Here is a 14,619-nt window from a genome sequence, read left to right as displayed (position 1 = left end):
GTGCAGGAACTCCTGCGCTCCCTTCATAGTAGTTGCGCATAGTGACATCAGGAGCCAGTGTTTTCCAACCATGGTGCCTTCAGCTGTTGTAAAAGTACAACTCTCAGCATGCCTGGACAGCCAAAGCCTGTCTGGGCATGCTGGGAGTTGTAGTTTTGCAACAGCTGGAGGTGCCCTGGTTGGAAAACACTGGCTTACAGTAAATGTCTCAAAGGAGTACTCTAGGATGCAAAAATTGTCATTCAGACTGCCGACAGTAAAATAACAAATATACATACCTGTTGTCGCTCCCCAGGTGCCTCCAGTAACCCGCTCCAGCTTCCGACGCGATCTTTTTCCTGGTTGCTGGTGGTCATACTGCACTCAGCCAATCACCGGCCGCAGCGAAGTCCCACTTTGGCCGGCAATGTGAATCACCGGCAACCAGGAAGAGGATCGCGGCGGAGGCCAGTGAGGGTTACTGTTACGCCTAGCGCTCCGGGTCCCCGCTCCTCCCCGGAGCGCTTACGGCGTCTCTCTCTCCGCAGCGCCCCGGTCGGTCCCGCTGACCGGGAGCGCTGCACTGTCATGGCCGTCGGGGATGCGATTCGCACAGCGGGACGCGCCCGCTCGCGAATCGCATCCCAGGTCACTTACCCGTCCCGGTCCCCTGCTGTCGTGTGCTGGCGCGCGCGGCTCCGCTCTCTAGGGCGCGCGCGCGCCAGCTCCCTGAGACTTAAAGGGCCAGTGCACCAATGATTGATGCCTGGCCCAATTAGCTTAATTGGCTTCCACCTGCTCCCAGACTATATCTGTTCACTGCCCCTGCACTCCCCTGCCGGATCTTGTTGCCTTTGAGCCTAGTGAAAGCGTTACTGTGTTGTCCTTACTGTGTACTTGACCTCCTGCTATTACCTTATTGACTACGATCCTTGCTGCCTGCCCCGACCTTCTGCTACGTCCGACCTTGCTTCTGTCTACTCCCTTGTACCACGCCTATCTTCAGCAGTCAGAGAGGTAGAGCCGTTGCTAGTGGATATGACCTGGTCACTACCGCCGCAGCAAGACCATCCCGCTTTGCGGCGGGCTCTGGTGAACACCAGTAGTGACTTAGAACCGGTCCACTAGCACGGTCCACGCCAATCCCTCTCTGGCACAGAGGATCCACCTCCTGCAGCCGGCATCGTGACAGTAGATCCGGCCATGGATCCCGCTGAGGTTCCCCTGCCTTATATCTCTGATCTCACCACGGTGGTCGCCCAGCAATCCCGACAGATCGCCCATCTAACCCACCAGCTGTCGGAAGTGTCCACCACGGTGCAGCAACTTCAGTCGCAACTTCTGCCTCTGCTACAGCAGCAACCATCTCCTCCGCCAGCTCCTGCACCCCTTCCGCAGCGAGTGGCCACTCCTAGCCTCCGCTTGTCCTTGCCGGACAAATTTAATGGGGACTCTAAGTTTTGCCGTGGCTTTCTTTCGCAATGTTCCCTGCACTTGGAGATGATGTCGGACCAGTTTCCTACTGAAAGGTCTAAGGTGGCTTTCGTAGTCAGCCTTCTGTCTGGAAAAGCCCTGTCATGGGCCACACCGCTCTGGGACCGCAATGACCCCGTCACTGCCTCTGTACACTCCTTCTTCTCGGAAATTCGAAGTGTCTTTGAGGAACCTGCCCGAGCCTCTTCTGCTGAGACTGCCCTGCTGAACCTGGTCCAGGGTAATTCCTCCGTTGGCGAGTACGCCATACAATTCCGTACTCTTGCTTCTGAACTATCCTGGAATAATGAGGCCCTCTGCGCGACCTTTAAAAAAGGCCTATCCAGCAACATTAAAGATGTTCTGGCCGCACGAGAAACTCCTGCTAACTTGCATGAACTCATTCATCTAGCCACTCGCATTGACATGCGTTTTTCTGAGAGGCATCAAGAGCTCCGCCAGGAAAAAGACTTAGATCTCTGGACACCTCTTCCACAGTCTCCATTGCAATCTGCGCCTAGGCCTCCCGCCGAGGAGGCCATGCAAGTGGATCGGTCTCGCCTGACCCTGGAAGAGAGGAATCGCCGTAGGGAAGAGAATCTTTGTCTGTACTGTGCCAGTACCGAACATTTTTTGGTGGATTGCCCTATCCGTCCTCCACGTCTGGGAAACGCACGCTCGCACCCAGCTCTCGTGGGTGTGGCGTCTCTTGATGCTAAGTCGGCTTCTCCACGTCTCACGGTGCCTGTACGGATTTCTCCTTCAGCCAACTCTTCCCTCTCAGCCGTGGCCTGCCTGGACTCTGGTGCCTCTGGGAATTTTATTCGGGAATCCTTGGTGAATAAATTCCGCATCCCGGTGACCCATCTCGTCAAGCCACTCCACATTTCCGCGGTCAACGGAGTCAGGTTGAATTGCACCGTGCGTTACCGCACGGAGCCCCTCCTAATGTGCATCGGACCTCATCACGAAAGAATTGAGTTTTTGGTCCTCTCCAATTGCACTTCCGAAATTCTCCTTGGACTACCCTGGCTTCAACACCATTCCCCAACCCTGGATTGGTCCACAGGGGAGATCAAGAGCTGGGGTACCTCTTGTTTCAAGGACTGCCTTAAACCGGTTCCCAGTACTCCCTGCCGTGACCCTGTGTGTTCCCCTGTATCCGGTCTCCCTAAAGTCTTTATGGACTCTGCCTGCCATAAGAAGTGCCTCTCCCCCCCTCCCAGTCCAGTCAGGCAAGCCTCGGTGCCTCCTCATGGCCCCCGTCCTGGTGTCACACTGCCCCGTGCCAGGCCTCGCCCTCTGCCCTCCCTCCCCATTCCCACTCCTGCTGTACTGCCTGTTGTTGAGGAATCCCTCCATTCTTTCCCGGTGTCCTCATCCCAGGGGAGGCAGTTACCGGACAAAGAGAAGGGGAGACCTAAGGGGGGGGGGGGGTACTGTTACGCCTAGCGCTCCGGGTCCCCGCTCCTCCCCGGAGCGCTTACGGCGTCTCTCTCTCCGCAGCGCCCCGGTCGGTCCCGCTGACCGGGAGCGCTGCACTGTCATGGCCGTCGGGGATGCGATTCGCACAGCGGGACGCGCCCGCTCGCGAATCGCATCCCAGGTCACTTACCCGTCCCGGTCCCCTGCTGTCGTGTGCTGGCGCGCGCGGCTCCGCTCTCTAGGGCGCGCGCGCGCCAGCTCCCTGAGACTTAAAGGGCCAGTGCACCAATGATTGGTGCCTGGCCCAATTAGCTTAATTGGCTTCCACCTGCTCCCAGACTATATCTGTTCACTGCCCCTGCACTCCCCTGCCGGATCTTGTTGCCTTTGAGCCTAGTGAAAGCGTTACTGTGTTGTCCTTACTGTGTACTTGACCTCCTGCTATTACCTTATTGACTACGATCCTTGCTGCCTGCCCCGACCTTCTGCTACGTCCGACCTTGCTTCTGTCTACTCCCTTGTACCACGCCTATCTTCAGCAGTCAGAGAGGTAGAGCCGTTGCTAGTGGATACGACCTGGTCACTACCGCCGCAGCAAGACCATCCCGCTTTGCGGCGGGCTCTGGTGAACACCAGTAGTGACTTAGAACCGGTCCACTAGCTCGGTCCACGCCAATCCCTCTCTGGCACAGAGGATCCACCTCCTGCAGCCGGCATCGTGACAGTTACGGGAGGCATCTGGGGAGCGACAACAGGTATGTATATTTATTATTTTACTGCCAGCAGTCTGAATGACAATTTTTGCATCCTGGAGTACTCCTTTAAGTTAGAGAAAAAAATATAGAATGTGGAAACCTCTCTTATCATAAATCATCCTGTACAGATTAACATTAGGGTAGGGTTACATGTAACAGATCCTTAGCGTATTTTACGCTGCGGATCCGCCGATGACTTGACTCTATAGAGTGCCTCCTGCTGTTTCCCCCCCTGTGTGCTGCTCTCAACAGCAATCTGCCACTAACAAGCAGCCACACAGGGACCTGCGAGTCACATGGGCACCTGCAGTGTACACTGAGACATCGTGGAGCGGATAGTAGTGGCAGATTGCTGCTGTAAGCAGGACACGGGGGGAAAACAGCTGGAGGCACACTATAGGGTCAGGTCTTTGATGGATCAGCAGAGTAACATACACTACTGATGTGTTACATGTGGCCCTACCGTAAGGGTGCATTCACATGTGCGTTTTTTTGCTGCAGATTTGCTTCGGCAGAATGTGCTGCCCATTGACTTCAATGGGTAACAAAATCTACCACAGCAAATCTGCAGCAGAACATTTATTGAATCGGCGGGGCGGCGGAGGGGGGGGATTTGTGGGCTGCACACGTTCAGCCCTCCTGAAGAATGGTATCTGCTTGTTCATGGGGTGATCATAGAATTTGGGGTCCGGAGGCAGTGTGTATGTATGATGTGTGTGTGTATGTATGATGTGTGTGTATGTACTGTATGTATGATGTGTGTGTGTGTGTGTATAAATGATGTTTGTATGTACTGTATGTATGATGTGTGTATGTATGAATGATGTGTGTGTACTGTATGTATGATGTGTGTGTATGTACGGTATGTATAATGTGTGTATGTATGAATGATGTGTGTGTACTGTATGTATGATGTGTGTGTGTGTGTATGTACTGTATGTATGATGTATGAATGATAGATGTGTGTAAACAAGATGTATGATGTGTTGAGATGTATTATGCGGGGGGGATCTGGAGGCGGCGGGTGTATGTATGATTTGTGTATGCATGATGTGTATATGTATGTATTATGCATATGTGGGGGGGACAGAGGCGGTATGTTTATGATGTGTGTATGTACTGTATGCATGAATGGTGTGTGTGTATGTACTGTATGTGGCGTATGTATATTCAGGGGGTACAGTGGGTGGCAGTATTATATTCAGGGGGTAAAGTGGGTGGTAGTTTTATATTCAGGGGATACAGTGTGTGGAAGTATAATATTCAGGGGGTACAGTAGGAGGCAGTATTATATTCAGGGGGTACCGTAGGTGGAAGTATTTTCAGGGGGTATAGTGGGTGGCAGTATTATTTTCAGGGGGTGCATTAGGTGGCAGTATTATATTCAGGGTGTACAGTAGGTGGCAGTATTATATTCAAGGGGTACAGTAGGTGGCAGTATTATATTCAGGGGGTACAGTGGGTGGCAGTATTATATGCATGAGGAACAGTGGATGATAGTTTTATATTCAGGGGATAAAGTGTGTGGCAGTATTATATCCAGGGGGTACAGTATTTAGCAGAATAATAATGATTACTGTCTTCATGCAAAGGATGAGGATCTACTGACAAAGTGAGAACCTATGATGTCCGGGCATCAGACTCTGCAGAGAAGATGGAGCTGGAAGAAGTCCTGACATCTGAACCAGATGAAGAAGAAAAGAAAAGTCAACAGACAAGACGTCACTCAGGTCACTGATATCATTGTGTATTCTCCTGACTGTCCCATCGGCTGGAGTCACTTGTAAGTTCCGCAGTGATGATGGGTGACGCTGTACCCTAATCTGTGGCCCTCCATCTGTTGCAAAACTACAACTCCCATAATGCCTGAGGCTCTCCAGACATGATGGGAGTTAGAGCTTTATAACAGCCTGAGAGTAACTGGAACCAAGGTGATTCGGTGATTGGTGGGGTTCCCAGCAGTTGAACCCCCTCCAGAACAATGGGCTGCTTATTCTTAAATGTCTGATTTGTCTGTCTGGCCCTGCCTGTTAGTCACTTATATAGTTGTGTATTCTCCTGAGTAAGGGATTGTCTGGGATTGGGGAAGCGGGTCGTCAGGTGGTAGGGGGCCCAAGGCAATTTTTTGCAATATTCCTTATTTTGGACCTGTATCTGTCATACATTGATGGCATATCCTGATATAAAATAAATGTTAATCAAGGAAATAAATATTTATTTATTTTCTTCCCATGGTAGAAGCAGTAATCCTTACAGCAATTCTCTGGTTAGCATGATAAAGAATAATTGTAACTTACTAATATACCTCTGGTATTTAAACCACAAAACTATAGTTTAGTAGTCAGCTTCATAAAGCTAAATAATATGTTACTAAGAAACCTTTGGCACAAAATCACAAGGGTAATTGTACAGTAACCAGTATGGAGTGCACATGTTCAAAGAGAAAGCAATGGATATCAACACTACATGGACAACTGAAGTCATCAACCCTACACCTCCCATGCCCTATCTTTTATATGATGTTGTCTTCCAGACATTTTAAAGGGGTACTCCGCCCCTAGACATCTTATCTCCTATCCAAAGTATAAGGGATAAGATGTCTGATCGTGGGGGTCCCGCAGCAGGGACCCCCGTGATCTTCCTGCTGCACCCGGCATTCATTTAGAGCATCAGGTGCTCGTGACTGAGGCTCGTGACATCACAGTCATGCCCCACTCATGACTCGTGGAGGCTCGTGACGTCATGGTCACTCCCCGCTCGTGACTTCACAGCCACGCCCCCTCAATGCCAGTCCATCGGAGGGGGCATGACGGCAGTCATGCTCACTCCCATAGACTTGCATTGAGGGTGCGTGGCTGTGACATCACGAGCCGGGCATGACCGTGATGTCACGAGCCTCCACCCCGCATCGCTAGTCATCCGGCTCGGAGCGAAGTTCGCTCCGTGCACTGGATATCTGGGGTGGCGCAGCTGAGATCGCGGGGGTCCTTATCCCCTATTCTTTGGATAGGGGATGAGATGTCTAGTAGAAGACATAATTGTTCCTGCAATCTTTATTCTTCATACACTGCACATTGAGATCAAGATAGTTCAGGCACAGAGCCATGATGGTCAGGGAGGGGGTGGGGGGGGGGGGGTGGGGGTGTTGATTGAAACCTTTCCAGAGCAAAAGTGGCTCAGTTGTCCATAGCAACCACTCAGATTGATTCTTTTATTTTTCAGAGGCATTTTTAAAAATGAAAGAAGCAACCTTTCTATACGGTTGCTATAGCTTCAGTTCATTCTTCTGTTTTCCCTTCACCGGCACCTTTAGATGGTCATTGCCTTCAGCCAACAATAAGCCCTTCTTTCCTGACCATCAATAATGTGCGTATTGGTGTAAAAGCTTACATGTGTGCATGGTCCATAGGATATGATGAATTGCTTGTTATAGTGGTTTTCTGGCTGAGTCTAGATAACAAACCCTTCTCTGGCTTGTTTTCAGTTGACCATGTAGTGTCGGAGTTGTGTTTCCTCTAATATTTTTTGGCAAGACTTGTTTTCTCTTATTAAAGGCCAGGCTAAATCTTGCTTTAAAAGTAGGTTTCAAAAATAAATTCTTGTTGACCAAGTACTGAAAGCGAGAAGTGTTCACTTCAGACGATAGAGCTGGGCGTATGCTATATACTGCACAGTATGTTCTAATAGCACTGAGCAGATCACCCTGTAATGTTTACTAACCTCAGACCTGAGGAAGTTTGCCCACTGCACCAGACAGATGTGAGCTGTCAGGGAAGAGTTATGAGCTTAGCCTGGAAATATTCCATTCTGCCTATCAATTATACAAAGCTCCCTCCTGCCACCATACTCTTTGCAGGTTTGCATCCATTTCTCTTAATAACTTCAAAGCCAGAGGCAAACTGAGGAACAGGTCACTACTTATAAAGTCCCACTCAAAGAAGCAACTGCCTTAACTGTTTATGTTCTAAAGATGTAATTTTATTCTATACAAGTGCCAACGAGCCTGGATAATTTCACTGACTAAAGTGAAAAAATAAATAAAAATGCATATGTTTAACCCCTGGCAAATCCCCTGGAACCCCTGAAACCATCATGCTTTACTTTGAAGCAAAAAAACAAAAAACTAATCGCAGATATGATAAACAAAACAATGTTTGTTTAATAGCAGAACATTCTGGCATTCTTAAACATACCTCAAACTAATCAAAAGGATTTATTTACATTATTGACATAGGTTTTTCCAGATCATGTAGAGAAAGAAATTATGGAATTATCAACAAAACAAATCCAGTTAGAACTTCATTACTGTTCCCTAGATCTACAGACGACCTAAATTCTTTGAGGTGCAGAAGGAGCAGAGGAAAAGCCCTTGAATTCTGGCGTAAACACTCCACAAGAACTGGACTTAGTTTCCAAGATTATTGATTAAAATAAATAAAATGCATATACAGCAGCATAACGTGTTTCACACAAACAGCCCTTTTCACAGATTCACGCTGAATGTAAGTACATGATGCTGGTTTATATCAAGAAAAAGTAGCAAAATACAGGTAACACATGTTGTCACAATTGTGGGAGGGTATATGGAGGTCAACTTGACCCAATGAACAATGAATACAGATCCAACATGATGTCACAGTGAGAGGGGGTACAGAGGTTGGCTTGGTCCTATGAACATTTAGATGTGAACCACCTAAAAGTGGTTCCAGACCGTGTTGTTCTATCCACTTATATGGGGACCCTGGTGGCATCTTCCTATAAGTTCATGAGCTTCATTAGTAGTTGTGTCTCATATGAAACTAAATAAGGTGAGAACCCTTTTCAGGTTTACCCTGTGTAGGAACCAACACTGTAAATACATACTGCCCTATGAGGAACTATGGGGGACATTTATCAAGGCTTATACACAGGTTTTTCTGTGTAAGTTTGTTGCAACTTTGTTGCAAAACCGTGCGACTTTTTGACTTTCACTCACTACGTGACTTTCGCAATTCCCGCTGATGTACACGGGTTTGCATTTTCAGTCATAAGTGATTTTTGAACTGCAACTTTTCTCAAAAAATTGCAGATTTGTTGCAATGCCCTCAGTTAACACTGCGTACATGCACCATCCCAGATCTGATTTACAAAACTGTCTGTAGACAGCACTGGCGGAAAAGTCTTAGCTATGTCTCAAAGAAGGAAATACGGTATAGAAAATGGTGTTTGGAAGTGAAATAAAAAAATAAATGTGTACTAGCCATGTATTTATCACATGTCCTGCACCATTTAGTCAATTTGGTGCATGTACATTCCAACTACACCATCAAAACCTGTGTATAACATCAGTGCACCTAAACTGATTTTGATATCCCCGATGTCTATTTTTCTAGCTGTTAACTTGCGAGGCAGATGGAGCCTTGTCATGGACAAACACTTAAATTTTCATGAATATTCATTTGGACGGAAATCCTGACTGTTTACTTGCCATGTCATTGAGTTATTATGCCTTTCCTAACTAAAATCCCATCATATCATCACTAGATGTTCACCACCTTTTAATAAGATATGAGTGGCATTCCTGCCTCTATTTCATGACTTCTGTCTATTGACATAGTATGCAACAATTTCATGGCTTTTTAGCATTTATCCACATGGGCAGAATTAAACAGCTTACAGATGCAGTTTGACAGCTTGTCCTAGTCTTTAACCTTCATAGTTGGTTTCTTTCACAGTTCTTGACATTCCTGCTTTTTGTCACCACAAAAAAACCCTTTCAGCAGCGTATTTTTTTTATTTCTCATATTTTAATACACATTGGGGGAAATATTCAAAATGAATCACATAATTTAGTGACTTTCGCACAAAAATGTTTGCATGAAACATTTACTCTACATTTGCAAAGCTTTGCTATGGGGATTTGCTCCTGCTCTGGACAGTTCTTTGCATGGACAGAGGTGTCAGCAGAGAACACTGTGGTCAGACTGGAAATAATAATACAGCTTTCTGTGGAGCATACAGCAGCTGATAAGTACTAGAAGGATTAAGATTTTTAAATAGAAGTAATTTACAATTCTACAAAAAAAAAAAGATTGCAGCAGCACACTTGGTCAAAAAATGGAGGCTCATAGCACACTTTTTGATCAAAATGTGTCCCCCCATCCACCACGCGGAGGTGGCCTCATTTAGGATGGGGCCCTAACACAAATTCTGATCCTACCGCTCATAACCACTCACCTCTGTTGGGCATATAGCCTCTGACTGGGTGACATGCTGGATCCATTATCAATTTAAAACACCTCCTGTGAAAAAGGGGGAGGGGTGCACAGCTAAAGAGGGTGCCATTCCCCATGAGTTGTACAAAAAAGCAAAAAGAAAAATAGCCAGCACAACTACCTAATACACGGGTGCACGCTGCTGTGGCAAATACAGAGTGTACAAGAAAAGAAGATTGCAACAGCACACTTGGTCAAAAAATGGAGGCTCTTAGCGCACTATTTGATCAAAACGTATCCCCCATCCACCATGCGGAGGTGGCCTCGTTTAGGATGGATTTTTTGTATACTCTGTATTTGCCACAGCAGTGTGCACCCGTGTATTAGGTAGTTGTGCTGGCCATTTTTCTTCTTGCTTGTTTGTACCACTCTTTAGCTGGCACCCTCTTTAGCTGGCACCCTCTTTAGATGTGCACCCCTCCCCATTTTTCACAGGAGGTGTTTTAAATTGATAATGGATCCAGCATGACACCCAGTCAGAGGCTATATGCCCAACAGAGGTGAGTGGTTATGAGTGTTAGGCTCAGAATTTGTGTTAGGGTCCCATCCTAAATGAGGCCACCTCCGCGTGGTGGATGGGGGGATACGTTTTGATCAAAAAGCGCGCTAAGAGCCTCCATTTTTTGACCACGTGTGCTGCTGCAATCTTCTTTTTTTGCATACTCTGTATTTGCCACAGCAGCTTGCACCCGTGTATTAGGTAGTTGTGCTGGCTATTTTTCTTTTTGCTTAATTTACAATTCTGTTTAACTTTCTGGCACCAGTTGATTTAAAAAATAATATATATGTCTCCCCTTTAAAGGGGGTACTCCCGTGGAAAACTTTTTTTTTTTTTAAATCAACTGGTGCCAGAAAGTTAAACAAATTTGTAAATGACTTCTATTAAAAAATCTTAACATTTTCAGTACTTATTAGCTGCTGAAAACTACAGAGGAAATGGTTTTCTTTTTGGAACACAGAGCTCTTTACTGACATCATAACCACAGTGCTCTCTGCTGACATCTCTGTCCATTTTAAGAACTGTCCAGAGTAGGAGAAAATCCCCACAGCAAACATATGCTGCTCTGGACAGTTCCTAAAATGGACAGAGATGTCAGCAAAGAGCTCTGTGTTCCAAAAAGAAAAACATTTCCTCTCTAGTATACAGACACTAAAAAGTACTGTAAAGATTAAGATTTTTTAATAGAAGTCATTTACAAATCTCAAGAATAAATTGTGTTTGTGTATCGGCGCACATAAAAGGAACACACATATGGGAACAAACTTACTAATGCAGTTGGTTTATTAGCATCTGGATGAGATAAGAAGATTTTGAGGAGTGAGCTGGTGTTGGTTTCGTTCACTAGGCAGAGAAAATAAAGGAATCTCTGACGAAGAATCTCTGACGAAGGTCAGCGTACTGACCGAAACGCGTTAGATGATTCTTTGGCTCCTGCGTCTTGCTGTAGCTGCAATCGTGACGTCACGTTCAGTAATCAGATCTCCTTGCAAACTATCACAGCGTGGTCGCACCGGTGAGACGCTCACGGCCGGAGCAGATCTCCCGGCGCCTTCACCCGCTGTCCATCTGGACTGCCTGTCATACTGTCCCTCTGGGGGATCCTGGAAGGACTGTGTTTCAGTACCCACACTATACCTTTGGACGAACAACGCTCCGTGGATTGTATCGTGCACACTGGTATCCTTCACCGCAACTCAGGACAAACAACGCTCCGTGGATCAATCTATGCAAACCAGCTTTCAGACCACAGGTACCTTCAACCACTCATAGTGCCTATTACATGGTACCATATATAGATTTACACTTTACTATTACTGTGTACATGTAAGCAGATTGCATTATACTCGAATCACTCAATCACGATTATCTTACAAATATATGTAGTGAGTGAGACAGAAGTTTTCCGCCAATTACGGTCATCGAGGCGGGGGGTCGGCATCTATCTGCATCATAGCTCAACTCTAAAGATAGAAGTAAGTCTTTCTGCTACAGTATTTAACAGTACAAAATCGACACAATCCTATGACATAGATATAGTATCTGGAGTATTTACTTAAAAGCCGTTCCTTTATTTTCTCTGCCTAGTGAACGAAACCAACACCAGCTCACTCCTCAAAATCTTCTTATCTCATCCAGATGCTAATAAACCAACTGCATTAGTAAGTTTGTTCCCATATGTGTGTTCCTTTTATGTGCGCCGATACACAAACACAATTTATTCTTGAGCTTATTCCTTTTATTTGGGCCCCAGCCAGGACCCTCATTGTTGTATCTTGGCTGCCTAAAAGGGAACCATCCCTGCGCCAGTGATTATATACTACATATCATTTACAAATCTGTTTAACTTTCTGGCACCAGTTGATTTAAGAAAAAAAAAGTTTTCCACGGGAGTACCCCTTTAACATGTAAAAAAAAAAAAGCATAAGAAAAATTCATTTTTATCAGTTTTATCACCCACACCATCAGAATTTGTGGAATTCCCAATGGATGGTTGCCATGTTTGCATATCACTGGTAGATAGCAGATGGTAAGCTTATATCAGTCGACTTGCTAATAATTCCCTGACCGTTTACAGCATTAAATTGATTTCTAATAAATTGTTCTCACATTACTGCCATGTAATCTGGAACGGCCAGCCTCATATCACCTGGTTACTTCACATTTATTTACTGTGGAGTGCTATAATGAAGTCTGTTACAATCCATCTTGAAAATCACATAAAAATTTGAAAATCAAATAAAAACTTTGTCGGTAAAACAAAAAAGTGAATAGAAAATTTCAAAAAGTGACACCAAAATAACATCCATCAAATATTTAAAGCTACTGCAGACATTAAAATAAAATAAACCCAGCATGAGACAACTTTGCTATAAAATATTGACTTGTTTCTGAATATCCGCCCCCATTATAAATTGGTTTCCAATTTTGTTGCTTGTATACTTGATGCCTTCTGCACTTTGCTAGGTTATTGTGCACACTGTGAAAATTTTTTTTTTTTACTTAGTTATTAAAAATGTGTCCTTGTTTCTAGATTGATCAACAACATAAGATAGGTTTCCACACAGGTTTTTATCTACAGTTTTTTTTTGTAAACTGTCACTGCAGTTTATGAAGCCAAAGACAGAACTGGATCAAGTAGGAAGGAAAAGTATAAGTCCTTCCTTTATATTTCTGATTCCTTTTGAATACACTCCTGACTTTGGCTCAAAAACTGCAGTGGCAGTATTCCAAAAAATGCCAGAAATAAACTTGTGTGGAAACCTAACCTTAACCTTACAACCTCTCAGCATTTTCCTGCATATTTAATAATTATCATCTTGATTTCTTATTGATTATATCAGATTGCGGTGGTATTTTTAACTCATACAGTACATGTTACAGTACAGGACCAGCTGCCCAATATTGACTCCAGGAACACAATGTATTTAGCTAGCACTGCATCCACTAGGAGGCATAAATAATGATTTTAGTGATAGGAAAGACAGGACTTGTCACAGTGTTGCACAATATGATTTATGATGAGTAAGTATTTTCTTAAGATTGTATTGGGAACTTCAGGGTATCTGATGTTCTTTGTAGAATGACTCATACTCAGAATGTTCTTTTAAAACTAGAACTTGAAGACTCCAGTCTTCTGTTTGTTGTTTCTGCGTCATACATAGGCTTCTGTAACATGTGGCAAAATTGCTTTTGTTTTTGTTGCCTTAAATTTTTTTGTTATTTTTTTCCGGTTTCTACTATGGCGCTGTTTTTTTCTTAGAGGAAGCCGGTGAGGGGATCATAGCGAGTGGACATTGACTCATGGACAAGCTGATGGTGCTGCAGGACTGGTTAGTGTCCCAATAGGTATGGAGACCCCTTGTGTGGGATTTTCATGAGGCGTTTTCTTTATTAAATATAAAAAAAAAATTAAACAACCATATTACAAAAGGTCTTTACTTTTCATCAGTAACAACATATATAAAGTTATTTGATTTGACAGTGCCCATTTAACCCCCTCACCTTTTAAAAATCATAAGTTAAGTTTTCCACCTACAGGGCTTGTTTTTTTCACCATACACTTTACTGTAATTAAATCATTTTATTTTACCTTTTTTTTTAAATTGCACAATTGTACAAAAATTAGTATGTTAAAAATGGTCCTCTTCTGATACAGAGTATTTATTGAAACACCTTTCCACCATTGATTAGCCACAAGAATTCTCTTTAGCATCCATAGGCTTGGAGAGCCTGGAATTCTTGGATTGTACAGAAAAATCTGACAGTTTTAAAGACTTTTGGGAAAGAATTTTACCTGTCCAGAGGTAAAGTTGCTGAGTTGCCCATAGCAACCAATCAAATCGCTTCTTTCGTTTTTGAAAAGGCCTCTGAAAAATGAAAGAAGCAATCTGATTGGTTGCTATGGGCAACTCAGCAACTTTTCCTCTGGACAGGTTTTGAAAAAATATCTCTCTTTGATTCATAAATCTCCCTCTTTGTCTATAATTCGTTTATCCTCACACCTAACACTTTCGTGGATGTTGAGAGGTGGTAAAAACAAATAAATGGTACATTAATAGGGAAGCTAGTGTCTGAGACCACTAGCTTTCGAAACACAATAGCCAAAAATGTTCTTTTACATTTTGAAAGTTCTTACCTGTATCATGTTAAATTAATTTATCAACAGTAATGAAAATGCATATAAAAATCAGGCTGAAGAACTGAAAAATAAAAGAGATATGAAAGACTATCC

At 44.5% G+C, this 14,619-nt stretch overlaps 1 long non-coding RNA gene across 1 annotated transcript in view; it reads left to right on the top strand.

Moving 5' to 3' along the window:
• Positions 1-13,789, top strand: part of LOC130284653 (uncharacterized) — a 174,982-nt gene extending 161,193 nt beyond the window's left edge. Inside the window, exon 3 of the long non-coding RNA XR_008847110.1 lies at positions 13,648-13,789. This is a non-coding gene — a long non-coding RNA (uncharacterized LOC130284653). The remainder of the gene's footprint in view (positions 1-13,647) is intronic.
• The last annotated feature ends 830 nt before the right edge of the window (positions 13,790-14,619 follow it).

The sequence above is a fragment of the Hyla sarda genome, chromosome 8 (genome assembly GCF_029499605.1).
Source record: "Hyla sarda isolate aHylSar1 chromosome 8, aHylSar1.hap1, whole genome shotgun sequence".
Lineage (NCBI taxonomy): Eukaryota > Metazoa > Chordata > Amphibia > Anura > Hylidae > Hyla > Hyla sarda.
Note: the sequence above shows the minus strand (reverse complement) of the source record. Positions and strands in the feature narration are given on the sequence as shown.